Source organism: Elephantulus edwardii, unplaced genomic scaffold, assembly GCF_000299155.1.
Source record: "Elephantulus edwardii isolate Elephantulus edwardi_28Jun2011 unplaced genomic scaffold, EleEdw1.0 scaffold00286, whole genome shotgun sequence".
NCBI classification, from domain to species: Eukaryota; Metazoa; Chordata; class Mammalia; order Macroscelidea; family Macroscelididae; genus Elephantulus; species Elephantulus edwardii.
In genome coordinates, this window is record NW_006400036.1 from 860,601 (window position 1) to 869,080 (window position 8,480).

Sequence of the window (8,480 nt, forward strand, 5' to 3'; positions counted from 1 at the left end):
TTAAACTTGATCTGAAGGCAATTTCTCTGAATTTCTAACTCAAGGAAAAGGTCAGTTCAGAGCCTGTTTGAGCAGTCTTTTGTAGGTAAGTCAGATCCAGGTGCTCTGGATTAAAGGCAGGTTGATTGACTGACTGGTCGTGTAGTCACAGGAGTGGAGCCAAATGGGGTGGGGCAGGCAGGGAGGTGAAATAGTCACCAGGGTGGGTCAACCAGTTGAGGGACCTCACTCAGACCTTAGCTGCCTGGGTGTGCTCATGATTGAGGACCCTGATCGAGTTCCTGCTGTCTGTCTCCCAGTCAGCAGTTCTCACTCAGTGGCCCTTACTCAGTGGCACTACCCACTGCCCTCGTCCAGTGGCCCCTGCCTAGGAGGACCAGTCAAATTTCCATAAAGCAGTACAGGTTTAAGATCCTCTGGGTCCTAAAACTATTTGTATCAATAAAAGTTCTTTTTAGAATTCCTGTTGTCCACGTCAAACAACAGACCCACTGGGTCTTAGTGGGACTTAAGAGGATTCAGCCAATTTTCCCACTAAGCTTTCCCCTTTCAAATGAGTCCAACAGCTTCTGGCTTTTGCTGATCCGGAGTGCACACTGAAATGTGGACCAGAATGCAACCCAGGCTGATTTTGTACAGTTCCGACTCTAATCCATCAAAAGTTCTTATTCAAATTCCTACTGTCTCCGTCCTGCAACAAACTCACTGGGCCTTAGTGGAGCTTTAGAAAATTCAGCCACTTTCCCCCCAGAGGTTATCCCTTTCAAATGGGTCCCTCAGAAGCTCGGCTTGCAAATTCCGGCATTTGCTGATCTGCAGTGCAAACGAAAAGTGGTCTGGATTGCAACTGAGGCTATTAGCTCGTTCTGAGTCCACGCCAGGAGAAGTTCTGATTCAAATTTCTACTGCCCACGTCATGCAACAGACCCACTGGGTCTTAGTGGAGCTTAAGCAAAATAAGCCAATTTCCCCACTAAGTTTTCTCCTTTCAAATGGGTCTCTTAGAAGCTCATCTAGTGGCTTCCGGTTTTTGCCGAGTCCACGCGGCTTTGTTCCCACAGTTCCAATACTAAAAGTTTCGACAAAAGTTATGATTCAATTCCATTGTCCACGCCGCACCTCAGACCCTCCAGGTTTTAGTGGGCTCAAGAGAATTCAGCCGATTTCCCCACTAACCTTTTTCCTTTCAGGTGAGTCACAATGCAGCTCAGCTCAGCTCGTGGATTCCAGCTTTTGCTGGGTCCGCAGTGGGACCACTGCGGGACCGCTGCAGGGCAGGCAGGCAGGGCTCCGGTTTCTAAAGCTTCTAAAATAATGTATTAGCAAAAGTTCTGATTCAAAATCCTACTGTTTGCGTCACGCTGTGATGGTCAGTCTCTGTGGAGCATAAAGTACTCTCTGGTATCCTCTCTACGCAGGCTGCTATCCCTCTGGCTCTTCACACTGTGCTCTCCACCTCCGCCATCTTCCGGAAATCCCAGTCATTGTCTTTCAAGCCTAACATTATTTAATCAAGAACTGGGCCTGAATTTGCTGATCCAAACCTTTCTTTTAAATGACAAAAGTGTTCTTCTCTCTTGCCTTAAAAGAGTGTTTAATAAAGTAACAAACTATGAGAAAAAAAAGAGTGTTTAAGGGGAGAATAATGTTCCATTATGGAAATTCACTACACATAATTGTGTATGAATTTTCTAACTATAGAAAATTAATTTATTGTGTTTTTACTAGTATAAATAATGATATTTTCTCATGGAAAGTTCCTACCTGTGGTTTGACTGTATTCCCACAAATGCCTGGTAAGGCTCTAGATATCAGTTACCTATTGCTGTGCACTTCACTGCAATGCATGATGGTCTACGTATGTTAAACTGCATTCCACAGAGTTCTCAATGGATGAATTCTTCACAAAGAGATAGCTAGGCATTTTTCATAAGCATTGCTTTGTGGACCTATCAGTTATAGCTGAGTGTTCTAAAAGTTCCTATCATTCAAGCTTCAAGCTCCACATACCTACTGTCAGTCAATTTCTAGAACAACTATGCCATCTTTCCACAAACAAGTTCAGTAAGCACTGAATGTTTTAAATTAAAATATTTGAAATCTGGTTAGGTTAAAACTTGTTTTGCATTGTTTGAAATGTTAATTCCTTAAGTATTCAAGTATGAAACTATTGTTCATGATTCATGCTTTAAGGCTTCTTATTTTTCTCTTTCCATTTTCAATACAAGTAATCATAGAAACTTTCTTCTAATTTCTGTAACTTTGAGGCTACTTTTTTAAATTTTTTTTTTTTATTTGTGTGTGTGTACCGTCAAATCAGATCTGACTAGTACAGGAGGAGATTGTTCCTCCTTCTTCAGCAGAGCATCTGGTGGATTTGAACCGCACACCTCCGGGATTGCAGTGCAGCTTCTTGCCACTAAGCCACCAGAGCTCACCTGAGGTTATTTTTTATATGCAGAGAAGTCTTGATTCCCCCACCCCCAAATTATTGTTGCTGTTATGTGCTGGCTGCCCATTCATCTGTGAATCATAATGACCCTAGTACAACAGCTGTGCCCTATGTTGAAACACTCTCATTGTCTCTGACACAGCTAATCACAATATCCCAGTTCCTAAGTCAATCCATTTCATCCAGGGTCTTCCTCTCCTGCATGATATCTTTCTCCAAGGACTGGTCCCTCCTGGCAACATGCCCAAAGTATGTGAGATGGAATTTCAAAATCCTTTCTTGCCTCCAAGGAGATATTTTTTTTTAATTAATTTAGTTTATTTTTCATTTCAATGAACATCCGCAGAGATTTTGGAATTCCATTCATTCATTGTTGCACCCTTCTCCCTGCACAAACCCCCCCCCCCCGTTTGCTCCCCTCCTTGAAAAGCAAAAGAAAAACTCCCTCATTGGTACACAATCCCACCCGCACCTCCCCAAACCCCACCCCCACCCCCAAATATAATCCACTCTGCAACCCTCATTGCATACTCCTACGATAAAAATAATACCCTAAAATACAATACTTTTAGACTATTCTCTCCCCCATAGACTTCAATGCCGTAAACATATTTCATCCAGTTTTTCTTAGTCTTACCCCCACCCCAATGCCAGCCTCATTCTACAACAGTGGCACCATATAGCATTTGTCCCTTTGTGACCGACCAAGGAGATATTTTGTTTCACCCTCTCCAAGACAGACCTATTTGTTTTCTTGGTGGTTCATGGTATATTCAAGACTCTTCTCCAGTACTACAACTCAAAGGCATTTATTCTTCTACTGTCATCCTTAGTCATCGTCCAGCTCTTTGATGCATAGCAAGTAACTCCAAAGACCATGGCCTGGACCAGGCACACCTTAGTCTTTAGACTCACATCATTGCTCCTCAATACTCTGAAAAGGTACTAGTAGATCATTAAATCTTTCTCCCACAGAGCTGCTCAAGAGGCTCAATCCATCAACCTTTTAGTTATGCCATCAGGGTTCCTTATTTTGGTTAAAACTCAACTCAACTCATTGCCAATGAATGAGAACTGACTGCTAGGTGACCCCACAGCAGATGTTCAGAAGCTATAACTCACAGGGAAAGTGACTGACCATCTTTCTCCCTTGGAGCAATGGATGGATTCTAACTGCTTGCTCTTGGGTTGGCAGTGAGACTCTCTATCCATTCAGTAACCAGAGCTCCTTTATTTTGGTATAAAATGTAGTAAAATCTAAGACATCTCTCCCTACAGTTTTCTCATGTTGCTCATTCAACAATAATTCACACCTATTGATTTATTTCCCCTTTCCTATACATATACATTATATTCTTAATATTGACCACTTTCTCTTGCTGTTCAATCAATTCTGCCTTATGTTAGTCCTATATGTGTTAAAATAGAATTATGGTCTGCAGGTTTTCAATGGTTAATTTTTCAGAAGAGTATACCAGGACTTTCTTTATACCAAGGGATCATTGGTTAAAATAAAATTTTCCCCTTATTGGTTTACATCCAAATCTTTAACTGTTTGTACTATCTGCGGACTTTATACTTATGAAGTTTATTATTGAAAATAGCTTTGCTAGCAACTGAACTAGACTTTGCCAAGTGGATGGACAGGCATATGTGAATAAGGTATGACAGCATACCTCTAAGGGTATTGGCTACTTTAGCCATGAAACTGAGTGATCCAGCAGCTAAGGAGACCTTTGCAAGCAAAAAGAAGGAGGAGCAAGAAAATGTTTCTAATCCTTTGGTCCCAGATATTCTTGCTCCAGCTATGGTGGCAGCAGCCATAGCTGAACCAGAGAATCAAGATGAAATGGAGATATCTTGGAATTGCTAGCTGCCATAGACAGAACTAGAGGTACGCTAAGAGCCTCTGCCCAAGTTTTTTAAATGGCATGGAGAGGGGAGGCAAGGTGCCAATAATGCCACAATTGAGAACTTTATAAAATAGTCCTAAAGCAGCAAGGCTCAAGGCTGACATAACTGTGAGCACATTTTGGAAGCTGTGCTGACTGAGTCACTGAATTGAGTTGTTAATTACTGTTGAGTCAGAACTGAGTCATAATTGACACCTCAGCAAGTTTTCAGATCCAGTAAACTGTAAGGGAAGAAACCGTATATCCTTCTGCAGAGCAGACAATGGATTTGAACCTTGAGCCTTTGAAATTGCAGTAAACCTTCTTACCACTAGATCACAAGATTTCTCTATGAACTATCTAAAACAGGATATTATAGAGTGGTTATCAGGGTCTGGAGGGGGAAAAGAAAAGAGTTGTCATTTTTATAAGCACTGAGTTGTATTTGGCTACTAACTAGAATTAGAACCTTTCAAAAATATTTTTTTTCATTGTTGTACATTTTCTTCCCCCTCCCCCGACAGCCAAACTTGCAAAGCACTACTTGTTTTAGATTGTGCGATATATAATGACTAATCATATATTCCTTTCTGAAAGTTCTTCCCCTCATCTGTTCTAATTGTTTATTATCTATCTACTCTATTCTCATTCATCTCTAGCCACCGCATATCTGTTCTATTTTATATCAGTGGTGTTAAGCAGTATTTATCTTTTTGTGACTGAGGTATTTCACTCAGCATAACGTCCTCCAGGATCTCCCATACCATGTAATGTTTTACAAGTTCATTGCTTTTCAGTGCTGTGCAATATTCCATTGTCTGAATCTACCATAGGTTTTCTATCCATTTATTTGTTGATGGGCACTTTGATTGCTTCTAAATATTTTCTATTGTGAATAATGCAGCAATAAACATGAGTGTGCATACATTTAGCTGAGTTGTGGCTCTGGTTTACTTAGGGTATATTCCCAGAAGTGGAACTACTGGGTCAAATGGTATTTCTATTTATAACTTTTTGAGAAAGCACCAGACTCCATTTCACAGTGGTTGTACCACTTGACAATTTCACCAGAAGTGAATAGAATTCCTACCTCTCCGCAACCTCATCAGAACTTATTGTTTGCTACACTACAGAACTTTGCTGCTTGGGTAAAATAGTATCTCCTAGTTGTTTTGATTTACATCTCTCTGATAGTTAGGAATTTTGAACATTTCTTCATCTCTTTGTTTGCCACCTCAATGTCTGGTGAAGTGTCCATTCATATCGTTTGCCCATTTTGAGATTGGGTTATCTATCTTTTTTTTTGGTGAGATGTGCATTTTAGCCTTTTGACTTCATGAATACAGTCTATGTGGTCTCAGAGTTATAACATCAGATTTTGGACTGAGAAAAAACATGAAGATTAGCACTGAGAAGAGTAGAAAGAGGTACGGGAGCGTGAGGTCATGTCTGATCTAATGAGAATTGGTTTTGTGTTCCTGATGCTGTTGACAGGAACAGTTCTCCTTTGTGAAGTCAATAAAAGTCAGACAAGGCTGTTCTAAAATGGCCTTTGCACACAATACTAAAACAGATTCTTAATATTTTCTCATTTGTCACTCTTTTTCTCCTTTAAAAATTCTTCCTACTGAGTTCTGGCAGATACTCATAAGAGTAATTTATAAAATACAAGGAAATACAACAGAATTTAGACTGGCATTATGAGTCTAGTGTTGTGGAAGCTCACTCCTCTGTTGGCCTGCTCTATGTGCTCATCTTTCACACACACACACACACACACACACACACTCACTCTCTCTCTCTCTCTCGCTTCTCACTTCTGCCTTTAGTCCCAGTCCAGGCATAGAAGATAGGTTAATTTATTATATACTGCAGAAAAGCCCTTTCTTCACATTGGTTCAGCTGTGTCTTACAATGTCTTGAATTGTCTATGACCTGGACTTATGCAATAACAAACCACTCACAAAGTGCTGCTCCAACAACTGTTTTTGTCCAGACTATCCTGTATGTGCGACCCAATGAATCATGCTAAACTAAATCTCATCCTGTATTTTTTTACACTGAATAAACTACAGCTGCTTTGCATATGCAGGCAGGCTGGTCTGCCTGACTCTCCACAGCTTGGGTTAAGGTATGATTTAATGGAATCACACCAGCAGGTGAGGTGTGGCAAGAGATGAAGAGTGGCTAGGAATACATTAAGCTATATGTTGTTGTTATGTGCTGTCGAGTCGCTTGTGACTCATAGTGACTCTATGTAAAACAGCCTAAACTCTGCTCTGTCCTGTGCCAATCGCACGGTCTCTGACACACCCATCCCAATTACCCCAGTCACTGAATCAATCCACCTCATGGAGGGCCTTCCCCTCCTGCGCTGTCCCTCCACCCTCCCAAGCATGATGTCCTTCTCCAAGGACCTGTCCCTCCTTGCAACATGTCCAAAATATGTTAGACAGAGCCTCAGAATCCTTGCCTCCAAGGAGCCACCCGGTTTAACCCTTTCCAGGATGAATCTGTTCGTTTTCCTAGCAGTCCATGGTACTCTCAATACTATTCTCCAATCTTAAGCTATATAGTATTTTCAAATTTGTGTGATGGCTAATAGTAAGGTATATATGGACCAATATTCACAGCAGCAATCTTTAGAAGACAGAGTATGTGAAAAAATGTCCATTGACATATGAATGGCTAAACTAAATGTATACTTACATACAATGGAATATTACTCAGACAAGAAGAAAAAAGTGAAGTCCACATACATTATATAACATGGTCAATCACTGCAGTGAGTGAAATAAATCAATCACTAAAGGATAAATATTATCTATCAACTCACTGCTATCAAGATGGAACTGACTCATAACTGATCTTCCAGAAGTTAGCAAGGCTATAAACCACACGAGAGAATATTGACTACCTTTCTCCTGAGGAATCACTGGTGGATTTAAACCATTCATCACAACTCTCTAGAGGCCACACCACCAAAGTTCAAAGACTACATAATCTCACTAATGTGGGTAATCTGTGATATAGTTTGATGTTGTTGAGTTGCATATGACTTGTAGCACCCTGTGAACAACAGAACTGAATCCTGACCTATCATGTGCTAGCCTCATTATCTCTGATACACAAGAGGCCACAGTGGGAGCCATGATGTCAATCCACCGTTTTGGAGGTCTTCCTCTCTTTCACTGACCTTCCACGTATCCAACACGATATTCTTCTCCAAAGAAAAGCTTCTCCTAGAAACACATCTAAACTATGAAAGATGTAACTTTACCATCCTTGCTTTTGCACACCATTCTGGTTACACCTTTCCCAAGACACAGGTGTTTGATTTTTTGGTAGTCTATGTATTCAGTCGTAAGGAGTTGCACTGGGAACCCTAAAGCACTTGGATAGATGAACTGTTACTGTTCTTGCATACCATAGAGTCAGAATTGACCTGTAGTTGACCATCCAGCAGATATTCAAAGGCAGTACATTACAAGACAGGAGAATGCCCATCTTTCTCTCATGAATCAACTGGAGGATTTGAACCACCTGCATTTCAAACTGCAGGACAGTTTCTAGCCACTAGGCCACTAGAGCTCCATATGAACTATCTAAGACAGGCAATTATATAGAGACCAAAGCTTATGAATGTTTTCTAGGGACAAGAGAAGAAGACACTGTTGTCATTTTTTTAAGCACTGATCTTCTCTTGATGGTGATGGGAAAAATGACCGCAGATTTTAGTGACTGTTATACAAGAGTAATGATGTACATGTACTGATGCCACAAAATGTACATATGAAAAACATTAAACTGAGAAAAGTTAAATTTTACTTGATATACATATATTACTGTTGTTGTTGTTAAGGGCTGTCAAGTTGTAGATGACTCATAGCGACCCTATGAACCAAAAAGCTGAACAGTTATATAACTTTGGTCATTTCTCCATGTTCATAGAGTTTCCAGAGGCAAGCCATTTCAGAAGTGGATGCCACTCCTGCTTCCAAGCTTGTTTTAATCGGGAAGCTCCACCAAACACTGTCCATCATAGGTAACAATTATCACATTTGGCACATCAGTGTCACAGTGTTTAGCATCACAGCAACAATTAGTGACCTCTGTACAGCAATGCACAGACCAGT

The 8,480-nt window shown here is 40.7% G+C and overlaps 1 pseudogene; it reads right to left on the bottom strand.

Annotated features, from left to right (window-relative positions):
• LOC102849188 overlaps positions 1 to 4,276 on the bottom strand; it is a 16,200-nt pseudogene extending 11,924 nt beyond the window's left edge.
• Positions 4,277 to 8,480: the final 4,204 nt, after the last annotated feature.